Source organism: Brienomyrus brachyistius, chromosome 2 (assembly GCF_023856365.1).
Source record: "Brienomyrus brachyistius isolate T26 chromosome 2, BBRACH_0.4, whole genome shotgun sequence".
Taxonomy (NCBI): domain Eukaryota; kingdom Metazoa; phylum Chordata; class Actinopteri; order Osteoglossiformes; family Mormyridae; genus Brienomyrus; species Brienomyrus brachyistius.
Window position 1 is genome coordinate 40,106,957 of NC_064534.1, and position 13,792 is coordinate 40,120,748.

The 13,792-nt window shown below is 44.8% G+C and overlaps 11 non-coding genes across 11 annotated transcripts; all 11 read left to right on the forward strand.

Moving 5' to 3' along the window:
* Nucleotides 1-764: 764 nt before the first annotated feature.
* Nucleotides 765-883, forward strand: LOC125733403 (5S ribosomal RNA). Its single transcript, XR_007392750.1, has one exon. It is a non-coding gene; the product is annotated as a 5S ribosomal RNA (ribosomal RNA).
* A 1,076-nt stretch (nt 884-1,959) lies between these two features.
* LOC125733371 (5S ribosomal RNA) lies at nt 1,960-2,078 on the forward strand. Its single transcript, XR_007392716.1, has one exon. It is a non-coding gene; the product is annotated as a 5S ribosomal RNA (ribosomal RNA).
* A 1,076-nt stretch (nt 2,079-3,154) lies between these two features.
* LOC125733404 (5S ribosomal RNA) lies at nt 3,155-3,273 on the forward strand. Its single transcript, XR_007392751.1, has one exon. It is a non-coding gene; the product is annotated as a 5S ribosomal RNA (ribosomal RNA).
* Nucleotides 3,274-4,349: 1,076 nt separating this feature from the next.
* LOC125733372 (5S ribosomal RNA) lies at nt 4,350-4,468 on the forward strand. Its single transcript, XR_007392717.1, has one exon. It is a non-coding gene; the product is annotated as a 5S ribosomal RNA (ribosomal RNA).
* Nucleotides 4,469-5,544: 1,076 nt separating this feature from the next.
* On the forward strand, nt 5,545-5,663 carry LOC125733405 (5S ribosomal RNA). Its single transcript, XR_007392752.1, has one exon. It is a non-coding gene; the product is annotated as a 5S ribosomal RNA (ribosomal RNA).
* Nucleotides 5,664-6,739: 1,076 nt separating this feature from the next.
* LOC125730956 (5S ribosomal RNA) lies at nt 6,740-6,858 on the forward strand. Its single transcript, XR_007391249.1, has one exon. It is a non-coding gene; the product is annotated as a 5S ribosomal RNA (ribosomal RNA).
* Nucleotides 6,859-7,934: 1,076 nt separating this feature from the next.
* Nucleotides 7,935-8,053, forward strand: LOC125737103 (5S ribosomal RNA). Its single transcript, XR_007396370.1, has one exon. It is a non-coding gene; the product is annotated as a 5S ribosomal RNA (ribosomal RNA).
* A 1,077-nt stretch (nt 8,054-9,130) lies between these two features.
* On the forward strand, nt 9,131-9,249 carry LOC125736360 (5S ribosomal RNA). The gene has a single exon (XR_007395640.1). It is a non-coding gene; the product is annotated as a 5S ribosomal RNA (ribosomal RNA).
* Nucleotides 9,250-10,325: 1,076 nt separating this feature from the next.
* On the forward strand, nt 10,326-10,444 carry LOC125736930 (5S ribosomal RNA). Its single transcript, XR_007396197.1, has one exon. It is a non-coding gene; the product is annotated as a 5S ribosomal RNA (ribosomal RNA).
* A 1,077-nt stretch (nt 10,445-11,521) lies between these two features.
* On the forward strand, nt 11,522-11,640 carry LOC125736931 (5S ribosomal RNA). The gene has a single exon (XR_007396198.1). It is a non-coding gene; the product is annotated as a 5S ribosomal RNA (ribosomal RNA).
* A 1,077-nt stretch (nt 11,641-12,717) lies between these two features.
* Nucleotides 12,718-12,836, forward strand: LOC125733033 (5S ribosomal RNA). Its single transcript, XR_007392391.1, has one exon. It is a non-coding gene; the product is annotated as a 5S ribosomal RNA (ribosomal RNA).
* Nucleotides 12,837-13,792: the final 956 nt, after the last annotated feature.

Below are 13,792 nucleotides of genomic sequence, written 5' to 3' on the forward strand. Positions count from 1 at the left end.
TATTCCTCTTCAACTGACCGCTTTGTTTTCTATGCAAAAACCACTTCGCCACAGAAGACTCGATATTATTGGCATAGCAAGTTCTGCTCTTCTCCTTTCAAAACTTGCTAAAAGCTGTATTTAAAAGAACAGATTGGCCGGGGTAATTCACACCCTTCAATGCCAGCTTAATGTTTAGGTTAGTGGGAGTCACAGAGGAATTAGGGATGGAAACTTCTTTGCTGGTGGTAGAAGCGGTCTGGTGAATTTTTAGAGAGAAGAGGCCGTCGATGTTTGAATGTAGAAAATTGTTCTGGCTGCAGCCTGCAGTATGGACTTGTTGGTGTGTGTAGCTCCCAGTGTTCTGACAGCGCGACGTTTTGGGGAAGCATGTGATTCAGCAGCTACCAGTGGGCTTCGTGCGGCGGAGATTTTGTGGCTGTTAGCGGAGTTGATAACAGAGGGTCGTTAAGAGAAGCCTGCATGCAGTAGGCAAAGGAGTAATGTTTGCCGGCGGGGGACGTGCGGCGATTAACCTGTGCGGTAGTGAAAAGGAGTTAAAAAGAAGGAAGTGTGCGGATGCGGAAAGAATGGAATAATTGTGGTAGGCTGCCGGCTGAGTAGTTTGGTGAATGTTTGGTGTGGGTCCGGCGCTGCCGATTGGATGGTGGTGCTGCAGTGTGAGTCAGATAAAAAAAAAAAAAACCAGGAGTAGGATCCAATGGGACTAACTGGCATGTATAGACGCGTGTAATGCAAAAGGGCTGTTTTTGGTCACGTCTCTCGCTTACGGCCATACCACCCTGAACACGCCCGATCTCATTCGATCTCGGAAGCCAAGCAGGGTAGGGTCTGGTCAGTACTTGGATGGGAGACCTCCTGGGAATACCAGGTGCTGTAAGCTTTTCTCACTTTTACTTTATACAGGGGGCGCTCCACTTCACGATTAATTAAAATCTATCACTCCCCTTCCATTTTACTATTTTATATATATATATTTTTTTCTCTCATTCATAAAGGCAGCTTTTAGAAACCGTTTTACTCTAAATACTTCCTGGTAATTCAAGGTGCTGTAAGCTGTTCGTGCCTTTATTCCACCAGGGCGCGATCTTCTCACAAACTTGAAGACTGTCACTCCCCATTCACGTTTTACAACTTATTGTTAATGATAAAGAGACAGCTTTTTACACACAGTTTTAAACAAAGTACTGATATTATTCCTCTTCAACTGACCGCTTTGTTTTCTATGCAAAAACCACTTCGCCACAGAAGACTCGATATTATTGGCATAGCAAGTTCTGCTCTTCTCCTTTCAAAACTTGCTAAAAGCTGTATTTAAAAGAAGAGATTGGACGGGGTAATTCACACCCTTCAATGCCAGCTTAATGTTTAGGTTAGTGGGAGTCACAGAGGAATTAGGGATGGAAACTTCTTTGCTGGTGGTAGAAGCGGTCTGGTGAATTTTTAGAGAGAAGAGGCCGTCGATGTTTGAATATAGAAAATTGTTCTGGCTGCAGCCTGCATTATGGACTTGTTGGTGTGTGTAGCTCCCAGTGTTCTGACAGCGCGACGTTTTGGGGAAGCATGTGATTCAGCAGCTACCAGTGGGCTTCGTGCGGCGGAGATTTTGTGGCTGTTAGCGGAGTTGATAACAGAGGGTCGTTAAGAGAAGCCTGCATGCAGTAGGCAAAGGAGTAATGTTTGCCGGCGGGGGACGTGCGGCGATTAACCTGTGCGGTAGTGAAAAGGAGTTAAAAAGAAGGAAGTGTGCGGATGCGGAAAGAATGGAATAATTGTGGTAGGCTGCCGGCTGAGTAGTTTGGTGAATGTTTGGTGTGGGTCCGGCGCTGCCGATTGGATGGTGGGGCTGCAGTGTGAGTCAGATAAAAAAAAAAAAAGAACATTAGTAGGATCCAATGGGACTAACTGGCATGTATAGAGGCGTGTAATGCAAAAGGGCTGTTTTTGGTAGCATGTCTCGCTTACGGCCATACCACCCTGAACACACCCGATCTCGTCTGATCTCGGAAGCTAAGCAGCGTAGGGTCTGGTTAGTACTTGGATGGGAGACCACCTGGGAATACCAGGTGCTGTAAGCTTTTCTCACTTTTACTTTATACAGGGGGCGCTCCACTTCACGATTAATTTAAATCTATCACTCCCCTTCCATTTTACTATTTTATATATATATTTTTTTTTTCTCTCATTCATAAAGGCAGCTTTTAGAAACCGTTTTACTCTAAATACTTCCTGGTAATTCTAGGTGCTGTAAGCTGTTCGTGCCTTTATTCCACCAGGGCGCGATCTTCTCACAAACTTGAAGACTGTCACTCCCCATTCACGTTTTACAACTTATTGTTAATGATAAAGAGACAGCTTTTTACACACAGTTTTAAACAAAGTACTGATATTATTCCTCTTCAACTGACCGCTTTGTTTTCTATGCAAAAACCACTTCGCCACAGAAGACTCGATATTATTGGCATAGCAAGCTCTGCTCTTCTCCTTTCAAAACTTGCTAAAAGCTGTATTTAAAAGAACAGATTGGCCGTGGTAATTCACACCCTTCAATGCCAGCTTAATGTTTAGGTTAGTGGGAATCACAGAGGAATTAGGGATGGAAACTTCTTTGCTGGTGGTAGAAGCGGTCTGGTGAATTTTTAGAGAGAAGAGGCCGTCGATGTTTGAATGTAGAAAATTGTTCTGGCTGCAGCCTGCAGTATGGACTTGTTGGTGTGTGTAGCTCCCTGTGTTCTGACAGCGCGACGTTTTGGGGAAGCATGTGATTCAGCAGCTACCAGTGGGCTTCGTGCGGCGGAGATTTTGTGGCTGTTAGCGGAGTTGATAACAGAGGGTCGTTAAGAGAAGCCTGCATGCAGTAGGCAAAGGAGTAATGTTTGCCGGCGGGGGACGTGCGGCGATTAACCTGTGCGGTAGTGAAAAGGAGTTAAAAAGAAGGAAGTGTGCGGATGCGGAAAGAATGGAATAATTGTGGTAGGCTGCCGGCTGAGTAGTTTGGTGAATGTTTGGTGTGGGTCCGGCGCTGCCGATTGGATGGTGGTGCTGCAGTGTGAGTCAGATAAAAAAAAAAAAAAACAGGAGTAGGATCCAATGGGACTAACTGGCATGTATAGACGCGTGTAATGCAAAAGGGCTGTTTTTGGTCACGTCTCTCGCTTACGGCCATACCACCCTGAACACGCCCGATCTCATTCGATCTCGGAAGCCAAGCAGGGTAGGGTCTGGTCAGTACTTGGATGGGAGACCTCCTGGGAATACCAGGTGCTGTAAGCTTTTCTCACTTTTACTTTATACAGGGGGCGCTCCACTTCACGATTAATTAAAATCTATCACTCCCCTTCCATTTTACTATTTTATATATATATATTTTTTTCTCTCATTCATAAAGGCAGCTTTTAGAAACCGTTTTACTCTAAATACTTCCTGGTAATTCAAGGTGCTGTAAGCTGTTCGTGCCTTTATTCCACCAGGGCGCGATCTTCTCACAAACTTGAAGACTGTCACTCCCCATTCACGTTTTACAACTTATTGTTAATGATAAAGAGACAGCTTTTTACACACAGTTTTAAACAAAGTACTGATATTATTCCTCTTCAACTGACCGCTTTGTTTTCTATGCAAAAACCACTTCGCCACAGAAGACTCGATATTATTGGCATAGCAAGTTCTGCTCTTCTCCTTTCAAAACTTGCTAAAAGCTGTATTTAAAAGAAGAGATTGGACGGGGTAATTCACACCCTTCAATGCCAGCTTAATGTTTAGGTTAGTGGGAGTCACAGAGGAATTAGGGATGGAAACTTCTTTGCTGGTGGTAGAAGCGGTCTGGTGAATTTTTAGAGAGAAGAGGCCGTCGATGTTTGAATATAGAAAATTGTTCTGGCTGCAGCCTGCATTATGGACTTGTTGGTGTGTGTAGCTCCCAGTGTTCTGACAGCGCGACGTTTTGGGGAAGCATGTGATTCAGCAGCTACCAGTGGGCTTCGTGCGGCGGAGATTTTGTGGCTGTTAGCGGAGTTGATAACAGAGGGTCGTTAAGAGAAGCCTGCATGCAGTAGGCAAAGGAGTAATGTTTGCCGGCGGGGGACGTGCGGCGATTAACCTGTGCGGTAGTGAAAAGGAGTTAAAAAGAAGGAAGTGTGCGGATGCGGAAAGAATGGAATAATTGTGGTAGGCTGCCGGCTGAGTAGTTTGGTGAATGTTTGGTGTGGGTCCGGCGCTGCCGATTGGATGGTGGGGCTGCAGTGTGAGTCAGATAAAAAAAAAAAAAGAACATTAGTAGGATCCAATGGGACTAACTCGCATGTATAGAGGCGTGTAATGCAAAAGGGCTGTTTTTGGTAGCATGTCTCGCTTACGGCCATACCACCCTGAACACACCCGATCTCGTCTGATCTCGGAAGCTAAGCAGCGTAGGGTCTGGTTAGTACTTGGATGGGAGACCACCTGGGAATACCAGGTGCTGTAAGCTTTTCTCACTTTTACTTTATACAGGGGGCGCTCCACTTCACGATTAATTTAAATCTATCACTCCCCTTCCATTTTACTATTTTATATATATATTTTTTTTTTCTCTCATTCATAAAGGCAGCTTTTAGAAACCGTTTTACTCTAAATACTTCCTGGTAATTCTAGGTGCTGTAAGCTGTTCGTGCCTTTATTCCACCAGGGCGCGATCTTCTCACAAACTTGAAGACTGTCACTCCCCATTCACGTTTTACAACTTATTGTTAATGATAAAGAGACAGCTTTTTACACACAGTTTTAAACAAAGTACTGATATTATTCCTCTTCAACTGACCGCTTTGTTTTCTATGCAAAAACCACTTCGCCACAGAAGACTCGATATTATTGGCATAGCAAGTTCTGCTCTTCTCCTTTCAAAACTTGCTAAAAGCTGTATTTAAAAGAACAGATTGGCCGGGGTAATTCACACCCTTCAATGCCAGCTTAATGTTTAGGTTAGTGGGAATCACAGAGGAATTAGGGATGGAAACTTCTTTGCTGGTGGTAGAAGCGGTCTGGTGAATTTTTAGAGAGAAGAGGCCGTCGATGTTTGAATGTAGAAAATTGTTCTGGCTGCAGCCTGCAGTATGGACTTGTTGGTGTGTGTAGCTCCCAGTGTTCTGACAGCGCGACGTTTTGGGGAAGCATGTGATTCAGCAGCTACCAGTGGGCTTCGTGCGGCGGAGATTTTGTGGCTGTTAGCGGAGTTGATAACAGAGGGTCGTTAAGAGAAGCCTGCATGCAGTAGGCAAAGGAGTAATGTTTGCCGGCGGGGGACGTGCGGCGATTAACCTGTGCGGTAGTGAAAAGGAGTTAAAAAGAAGGAAGTGTGCGGATGCGGAAAGAATGGAATAATTGTGGTAGGCTGCCGGCTGAGTAGTTTGGTGAATGTTTGGTGTGGGTCCGGCGCTGCCGATTGGATGGTGGTGCTGCAGTGTGAGTCAGATAAAAAAAAAAAAAACCAGGAGTAGGATCCAATGGGACTAACTGGCATGTATAGACGCGTGTAATGCAAAAGGGCTGTTTTTGGTCACGTCTCTCGCTTACGGCCATACCACCCTGAACACGCCCGATCTCATTCGATCTCGGAAGCCAAGCAGGGTAGGGTCTGGTCAGTACTTGGATGGGAGACCTCCTGGGAATACCAGGTGCTGTAAGCTTTTCTCACTTTTACTTTATACAGGGGGCGCTCCACTTCACGATTAATTTAAATCTATCACTCCCCTTCCATTTTACTATTTTATATATATATATATTTTTCTCTCATTCATAAAGGCAGCTTTTACACACCGTTTTACTCTAAATACTTCCTGGTAATTCTAGGTGCTGTAAGCTGTTCGTGCCTTTATTCCACCAGGGCGCGATCTTCTCACAAACTTGAAGACTGTCACTCCCCATTCACGTTTTACAACTTATTGTTAATGATAAAGAGACAGCTTTTTACACACAGTTTTAAACAAAGTACTGATATTATTCCTCTTCAACTGACCGCTTTGTTTTCTATGCAAAAACCACTTCGCCACAGAAGACTCGATATTATTGGCATAGCAAGTTCTGCTCTTCTCCTTTCAAAACTTGCTAAAAGCTGTATTTAAAAGAAGAGATTGGCCGGGGTAATTCACACCCTTCAATGCCAGCTTAATGTTTAGGTTAGTGGGAATCACAGAGGAATTAGGGATGGAAACTTCTTTGCTGGTGGTAGAAGCGGTCTGGTGAATTTTTAGAGAGAAGAGGCCGTCGATGTTTGAATGTAGAAAATTGTTCTGGCTGCAGCCTGCAGTATGGACTTGTTGGTGTGTGTAGCTCCCAGTGTTCTGACAGCGCGACGTTTTGGGGAAGCATGTGATTCAGCAGCTACCAGTGGGCTTCGTGCGGCGGAGATTTTGTGGCTGTTAGCGGAGTTGATAACAGAGGGTCATTAAGAGAAGCCTGCATGCAGTAGGCAAAGGAGTAATGTTTGCCGGCGGGGGACGTGCGGCGATTACCCTGTGCGGTAGTGAAAAGGAGTTAAAAAGGAGGAAGTGTGCGGATGCGGAAAGAATGGAATAATTGTGGTAGGCTGCCGGCTGAGTAGTTTGGTGAATGTTTGGTGTGGGTCCGGCGCTGCCAATTGGATGGTGGGGCTGCAGTGTGAGTCAGATAAAAAAAAAAAAAGAACATTAGTAGTATCCAATGGGACCAACTGGCATGTATAGAGGCGTGTAATGCAAAAGGGCTGTTTTTGGTAGTTTCTCTAGCTTACGGCCATACCACCCTGAACACGCCCGATCTCATCCGATCTCGGAAGCCAAGCAGGGTAGGGTCTGGTTAGTACTTGGATGGGAGACCTCCTGGGAATACCAGGTGCTGTAAGCTTTTCTCACTTTTACTTTATACAGGGGGCGCTCCACTTCACGATTAATTTAAATCTATCACTCCCCTTCCATTTTACTATTTTATATATATATATTTTTTTCTCTCATTCATAAAGGCAGCTTTTACACACCGTTTTACTCTAAATACTTCCTGGTAATTCTAGGTGCTGTAAGCTGTCCTTGCCTTTATTCCACCAGGGCGCGATCTTCTCACAAACTTGAAGACTGTCACTCCCCATTCACGTTTTACAACTTATTGTTAATGATAAAGAGACAGCTTTTTACACACAGTTTTAAACAAAGTACTGATATTATTCCTCTTCAACTGACCGCTTTGTTTTCTATGCAAAAACCACTTCGCCACAGAAGACTCGATATTATTGGCATAACAAGTTCTGCTCTTCTCCTTTCAAAACTTGCTAAAAGCTGTATTTAAAAGAACAGATTGGCCGGGGTAATTCACACCCTTCAATGCCAGCTTAATGTTTAGGTTAGTGGGAATCACAGAGGAATTAGGGATGGAAACTTCTTTGCTGGTGGTAGAAGCGGTCTGGTGAATTTTTAGAGAGAAGAGGCCGTCGATGTTTGAATGTAGAAAATTGTTCTGGCTGCAGCCTGCAGTATGGACTTGTTGGTGTGTGTAGCTCCCAGTGTTCTGACAGCGCGACGTTTTGGGGAAGCATGTGATTCAGCAGCTACCAGTGGGCTTCGTGCGGCGGAGATTTTGTGGCTGTTAGCGGAGTTGATAACAGAGGGTCATTAAGAGAAGCCTGCATGCAGTAGGCAAAGGAGTAATGTTTGCCGGCGGGGGACGTGCGGCGATTAACCTGTGCGGTAGTGAAAAGGAGTTAAAAAGAAGGAAGTGTGCGGATGCGGAAAGAATGGAATAATTGTGGTAGGCTGCCGGCTGAGTAGTTTGGTGAATGTTTGGTGTGGGTCCGGCGCTGCCGATTGGATGGTGGTGCTGCAGTGTGAGTCAGATAAAAAAAAAAAAAAAGCAGGAGTAGGATCCAATGGGACTAACTGGCATGTATAGACGCGTGTAATGCAAAAGGGCTGTTTTTGGTAGCATCTTTCGCTTACGGCCATACCACCCTGAACACGCCCGATCTCGTCTGATCTTGGAAGCTAAGGAGGGTAGGTTCTGGTTAGTACTTGGATGGGAGACCACCTGGGAATACCAGGTGCTGTAAGCTTTTCTCACTTTTACTTTATACAGGGGGCGCTCCACTTCACGATTTATTTAAATCTATCACTCCCCTTCCATTTTACTATTTTATATATATATATATTTTTTCTCTCATTCATAAACGCAGCTTTTACACACCGTTCTACTCTAAATACTTCCTGGTAATTCTAGGTGCTGTAAGCTGTCCGTGCCTTTATTCCACCAGGGCGCGATCTTCTCACAAACTTGAAGACTGTCACTCCCCATTCACGTTTTACAACTTATTGTTAATGATAAAGAGACAGATTTTTACACACAGTTTTAAACAAAGTACTGATATTATTCCTCTTCAACTGACCGCTTTGTTTTCTATGCAAAAACCACTTCGCCACAGAAGACTCGATATTATTGGCATAGCAAGTTCTGCTCTTCTCCTTTCAAAACTTGCTAAAAGCTGTATTTAAAAGAACAGATTGGCCGGGGTAATTCACACCCTTCAATGCCAGCTTAATGTTTAGGTTAGTGGGAATCACAGAGGAATTAGGGATGGAAACTTCTTTGCTGGTGGTAGAAGCGGTCTGGTGAATTTTTAGAGAGAAGAGGCCGTCGATGTTTGAATGTAGAAAATAGGTCTGGCTGCAGCCTGCAGTATGGACTTGTTGGTGTGTGTAGCTCCCAGTGTTCTGACAGCGCGACGTTTTGGGGAAGCATGTGATTCAGCAGCTACCAGTGGGCTTCGTGCGGCGGAGATTTTGTGGCTGTTAGCGGAGTTGATAACAGAGGGTCGTTAAGAGAAGCCTGCATGCAGTAGGCAAAGGAGTAATGTTTGCCGTCGGGGGACGTGCGGCGATTAACCTGTGCGGTAGTGAAAAGGAGTTAAAAAGAAAGAAGTGTGCGGATGCGGAAAGAGTGGAATAATTGTGGTAGGCTGCCGGCTGAGTAGTTTGGTGAATGTTTGGTGTGGGTCCGGCGCTGCCGATTGGATGGTGGTGCTGCAGTGTGAGTCAGATAAAAAAAAAAAAAAACCAGGAGTAGGATCCAATGGGACTAACTGGCATGTATAGACGCGTGTAATGCAAAAGGGCTGTTTTTGGTCGCGTCTCTCGCTTACGGCCATACCACCCTGAACACGCCCGATATCGTCTGATCTCGGAAGCTAAGCAGGGTAGGTTCTGGTTAGTACTTGGATGGGAGACCACCTGGGAATACCAGGTGCTGTAAGCTTTTCTCACTTTTACTTTATACAGGGGGCGCTCCATTTCACGATTAATTTAAATCTATCACTCCCCTTCCATTTTACTATTTTATATATATTTTTATTTTTCTTTCATTCATAAAGGCAGCTTTTACACACCGTTTTACTCTAAATACTTCCTGGTAATTCTAGGTGCTGTAAGCTGTTCGTGCCTTTATTCCACCAGGGCGCGATCTTCTCACAAACTTGAAGACTGTCACTCCCCATTCACGTTTTACAACTTATTGTTAATGATAAAGAGACAGCTTTTTACACACAGTTTTAAACAAAGTACTGATATTATTCCTCTTCAACTGACCGCTTTGTTTTCTATGCAAAAAGCACGTCGCCACATAAGACTCGATATTATTGGCATAGCAAGTTCTGCTCTTCTCCTTTCAAAACTTGCTAAAAGCTGTATTTAAAAGAACAGATTGGCCGGGGTAATTCACACCCTTCAATGCCAGCTTAATGTTTGGGTTAGTGGGAATCACAGAGGAATTAGGGATGGAAACTTCTTTGCTGGTGGTAGAAGCGGTCTGGTGAATTTTTAGAGAGAAGAGGCCGTCGATGTTTGAATGTAGAAAATTGTTCTGGCTGCAGCCTGCAGTATGGACTTGTTGGTGTGTGTAGCTCCCAGTGTTCTGACAGCGCGACGTTTTGGGGAAGCATGTGATTCAGCAGCTACCAGTGGGCTTCGTGCGGCGGAGATTTTGTGGCTGTTAGCGGAGTTGATAACAGAGGGTCGTTAAGAGAAGCCTGCATGCAGTAGGCAAAGGAGTAATGTTTGCCGGCGGGGGACGTGCGGCGATTAACCTGTGCGGTAGTGAAAAGGAGTTAAAAAGAAGGAAGTGTGCGGATGCGGAAAGAATGGAATAATTGTGGTAGGCTGCCGGCTGAGTAGTTTGGTGAATGTTTGGTGTGGGTCCGGCGCTGCCGATTGGATGGTGGTGCTGCAGTGTGAGTCAGATAAAAAAAAAAAAAAACCAGGAGTAGGATCCAATAGGACTAACTGGCATGTATAGACGCGTGTAATGCAAAAGGGCTGTTTTTGGTCGCGTCTCTCGCTTATGGCCATACCACCCTGAACACGCCCGATATCGTCTGATCTCGGAAGCTAAGCAGGGTAGGTTCTGGTTAGTACTTGGATGGGAGACCACCTGGGAATACCAGGTGCTGTAAGCTTTTCTCACTTTTACTTTATACAGGGGGCGCTCCACTTCACGATTAATTTAAATCTATCACTCCCCTTCCATTTTACTATTTTATATATATATTTTTTTTTCTCTCATTCATAAAGGCAGCTTTTACACACCGTTTTACTCTAAATACTTCCTGGTAATTCTAGGTGCTGTAAGCTGTCCGTGCCTTTATTCCACCAGGGCGCGATCTTCTCACAAACTTGAAGACTGTCACTCCCCATTCACGTTTTACAACTTATTGTTAATGATAAAGAGACAGCTTTTTACACACAGTTTTAAACAAAGTACTGATATTATTCCTCTTCAACTGACCGCTTTGTTTTCTATGCAAAAACCACTTCGCCACAGAAGACTCGATATTATTGGCATAGCAAGTTCTGCTCTTCTCCTTTCAAAACTTGCTAAAAGCTGTATTTAAAAGAACAGATTGGCCGGGGTAATTCACACCCTTCAATGCCAGCTTAATGTTTAGGTTAGTGGGAATCACAGAGGAATTAGGGATGGAAACTTCTTTGCTGGTGGTAGAAGCGGTCTGGTGAATTTTTAGAGAGAAGAGGCCGTCGATGTTTGAATGTAGAAAATTGTTCTGGCTGCAGCCTGCAGTATGGACTTGTTGGTGTGTGTAGCTCCCAGTGTTCTGACAGCGCGACGTTTTGGGGAAGCATGTGATTCAGCAGCTACCAGTGGGCTTCGTGCGGCGGAGATTTTGTGGCTGTTAGCGGAGTTGATAACAGAGGGTCGTTAAGAGAAGCCTGCATGAGGTAGGCAAAGGAGTAATGTTTGCCGTCGGGGGACGTGCGGCGATTAACCTGTGCGGTAGTGAAAAGGAGTTAAAAAGAAGGAAGTGTGCGGATGCGGAAAGAATGGAATAATTGTGGTAGGCTGCCGGCTGAGTAGTTTGGTGAATGTTTGGTGTGGGTCCGGCGCTGCCGATTGGATGGTGGTGCTGCAGTGTGAGTCAGATAAAAAAAAAAAAAAAAACAGGAGTAGGATCCAATGGGACTAACTGGCATGTATAGACGCGTGTAATGCAAAAGGGCTGTTTTTGGTCGCGTCTCTCGCTTATGGCCATACCACCCTGAACACGCCCGATATCGTCTGATCTCGGAAGCTAAGCAGGGTAGGTTCTGGTTAGTACTTGGATGGGAGACCACCTGGGAATACCAGGTGCTGTAAGCTTTTCTCACTTTTACTTTATACAGGGGGCGCTCCACTTCACGATTAATTTAAATCTATCACTCCCCTTCCATTTTACTATTTTATATATATTTTTTTTTTTCTCTCATTCATAAAGGCAGCTTTTACACACCGTTTTACTCTAAATACTTCCTGGTAATTCTAGGTGCTGTAAGCTGTCCGTGCCTTTATTCCACCAGGGCGCGATCTTCTCACAAACTTGAAGACTGTCACTCCCCATTCACGTTTTACAACTTATTGTTAATGATAAAGAGACAGCTTTTTACACACAGTTTTAAACAAAGTACTGATATTATTCCTCTTCAACTGACCGCTTTGTTTTCTATGCAAAAACCACTTCGCCACAGAAGACTCGATATTATTGGCATAGCAAGTTCTGCTCTTCTCCTTTCAAAACTTGCTAAAAGCTGTATTTAAAAGAACAGATTGGCCGGGGTAATTCACACCCTTCAATGCCAGCTTAATGTTTAGGTTAGTGGGAATCACAGAGGAATTAGGGATGGAAACTTCTTTGCTGGTGGTAGAAGCGGTCTGGTGAATTTTTAGAGAGAAGAGGCCGTCGATGTTTGAATGTAGAAAATTGTTCTGGCTGCAGCCTGCAGTATGGACTTGTTGGTGTGTGTAGCTCCCAGTGTTCTGACAGCGCGACGTTTTGGGGAAGCATGTGATTCAGCAGCTACCAGTGGGCTTCGTGCGGCGGAGATTTTGTGGCTGTTAGCGGAGTTGATAACAGAGGGTCGTTAAGAGAAGCCTGCATGCGGTAGGCAAAGGAGTAATGTTTGCCGGCGGGGGACGTGCGGCGATTAACCTGTGCGGTAGTGAAAAGGAGTTAAAAAGAAGGAAGTGTGCGTGTGCGGAAAGAATGGAATAATTGTGGTAGGCTGCCGGCTGAGTAGTTTGGTGAATGTTTGGTGTGGGTCCGGCGCTGCCGATTGGATGGTGGTGCTGCAGTGTGAGTCAGAAAAAAAAAAAAAAAAAAACAGGAGTAGGATCCAATGGGACTAACTGGCATGTATAGACGCGTGTAATGCAAAAGGGCTGTTTTTGGTCACGTCTCTTGCTTATGGCCATACCACCCTGAACACGCCCGATCTCATCTGATCTCGGAAGCCAAGCAGGGTAGGGTCTGGTTAGTACTTGGATGGGAGACCTCCTGGGAATACCAGGTGCTGTAAGCTTTTCTCACTTTTACTTTATACAGGGGGCGCTCCACTTCACGATTAATTTCAATCTATCACTCCCCTTCCATTTTACTATTTTATATATATATATTTTTTTTCTCTCATTCATAAAGGCAGCTTTTACACACCGTTTTACTCTAAATACTTCCTGGTAATTCTAGGTGCTGTAAGCTGTCCGTGCCTTTATTCCACCAGGGCGCGATCTTCTCACAAACTTGAAGACTGTCACTCCCCATTCACGTTTTACAACTTATTGTTAATGATAAAGAGACAGCTTTTTACACACAGTTTTAAACAAAGTACTGATATTATTCCTCTTCAACTGACCGCTTTGTTTTCTATGCAAAAAGCACTTCGCCACAGAAGACTCGATATTATTGGCATAGCAAGTTCTGCTCTTCTCCTTTCAAAACTTGCTAAAAGCTGTATTTAAAAGAACAGATTGGCCGGGGTAATTCACACCCTTCAATGCCAGCTTAATGTTTAGGTTAGTGGGAATCACAGAGGAATTAGGGATGGAAACTTCTTTGCTGGTGGTAGAAGCGGTCTGGTGAATTTTTAGAGAGAAGAGGCCGTCGATGTTTGAATGTAGAAAATTGTTCTGGCTGCAGCCTGCAGTATGGACTTGTTGGTGTGTGTAGCTCCCAGTGTTCTGACAGCGCGACGTTTTGGGGAAGCATGTGATTCAGCAGCTACCAGTGGGCTTCGTGCGGCGGAGATTTTGTGGCTGTTAGCGGAGTTGATAACAGAGGGTCGTTAAGAGAAGCCTGCATGCGGTAGGCAAAGGAGTAATGTTTGCCGGCGGGGGACGTGCGGCGATTAACCTGTGCGGTAGTGAAAAGGAGTTAAAAAGAAGGAAGTGTGCGTATGCGGAAAGAATGGAATAATTGTGGTAGGCTGCCGGCTGAGTAGTTTGGTGAATGTTTGGTGTGGGTCCGGCGCTGCCGATTGGA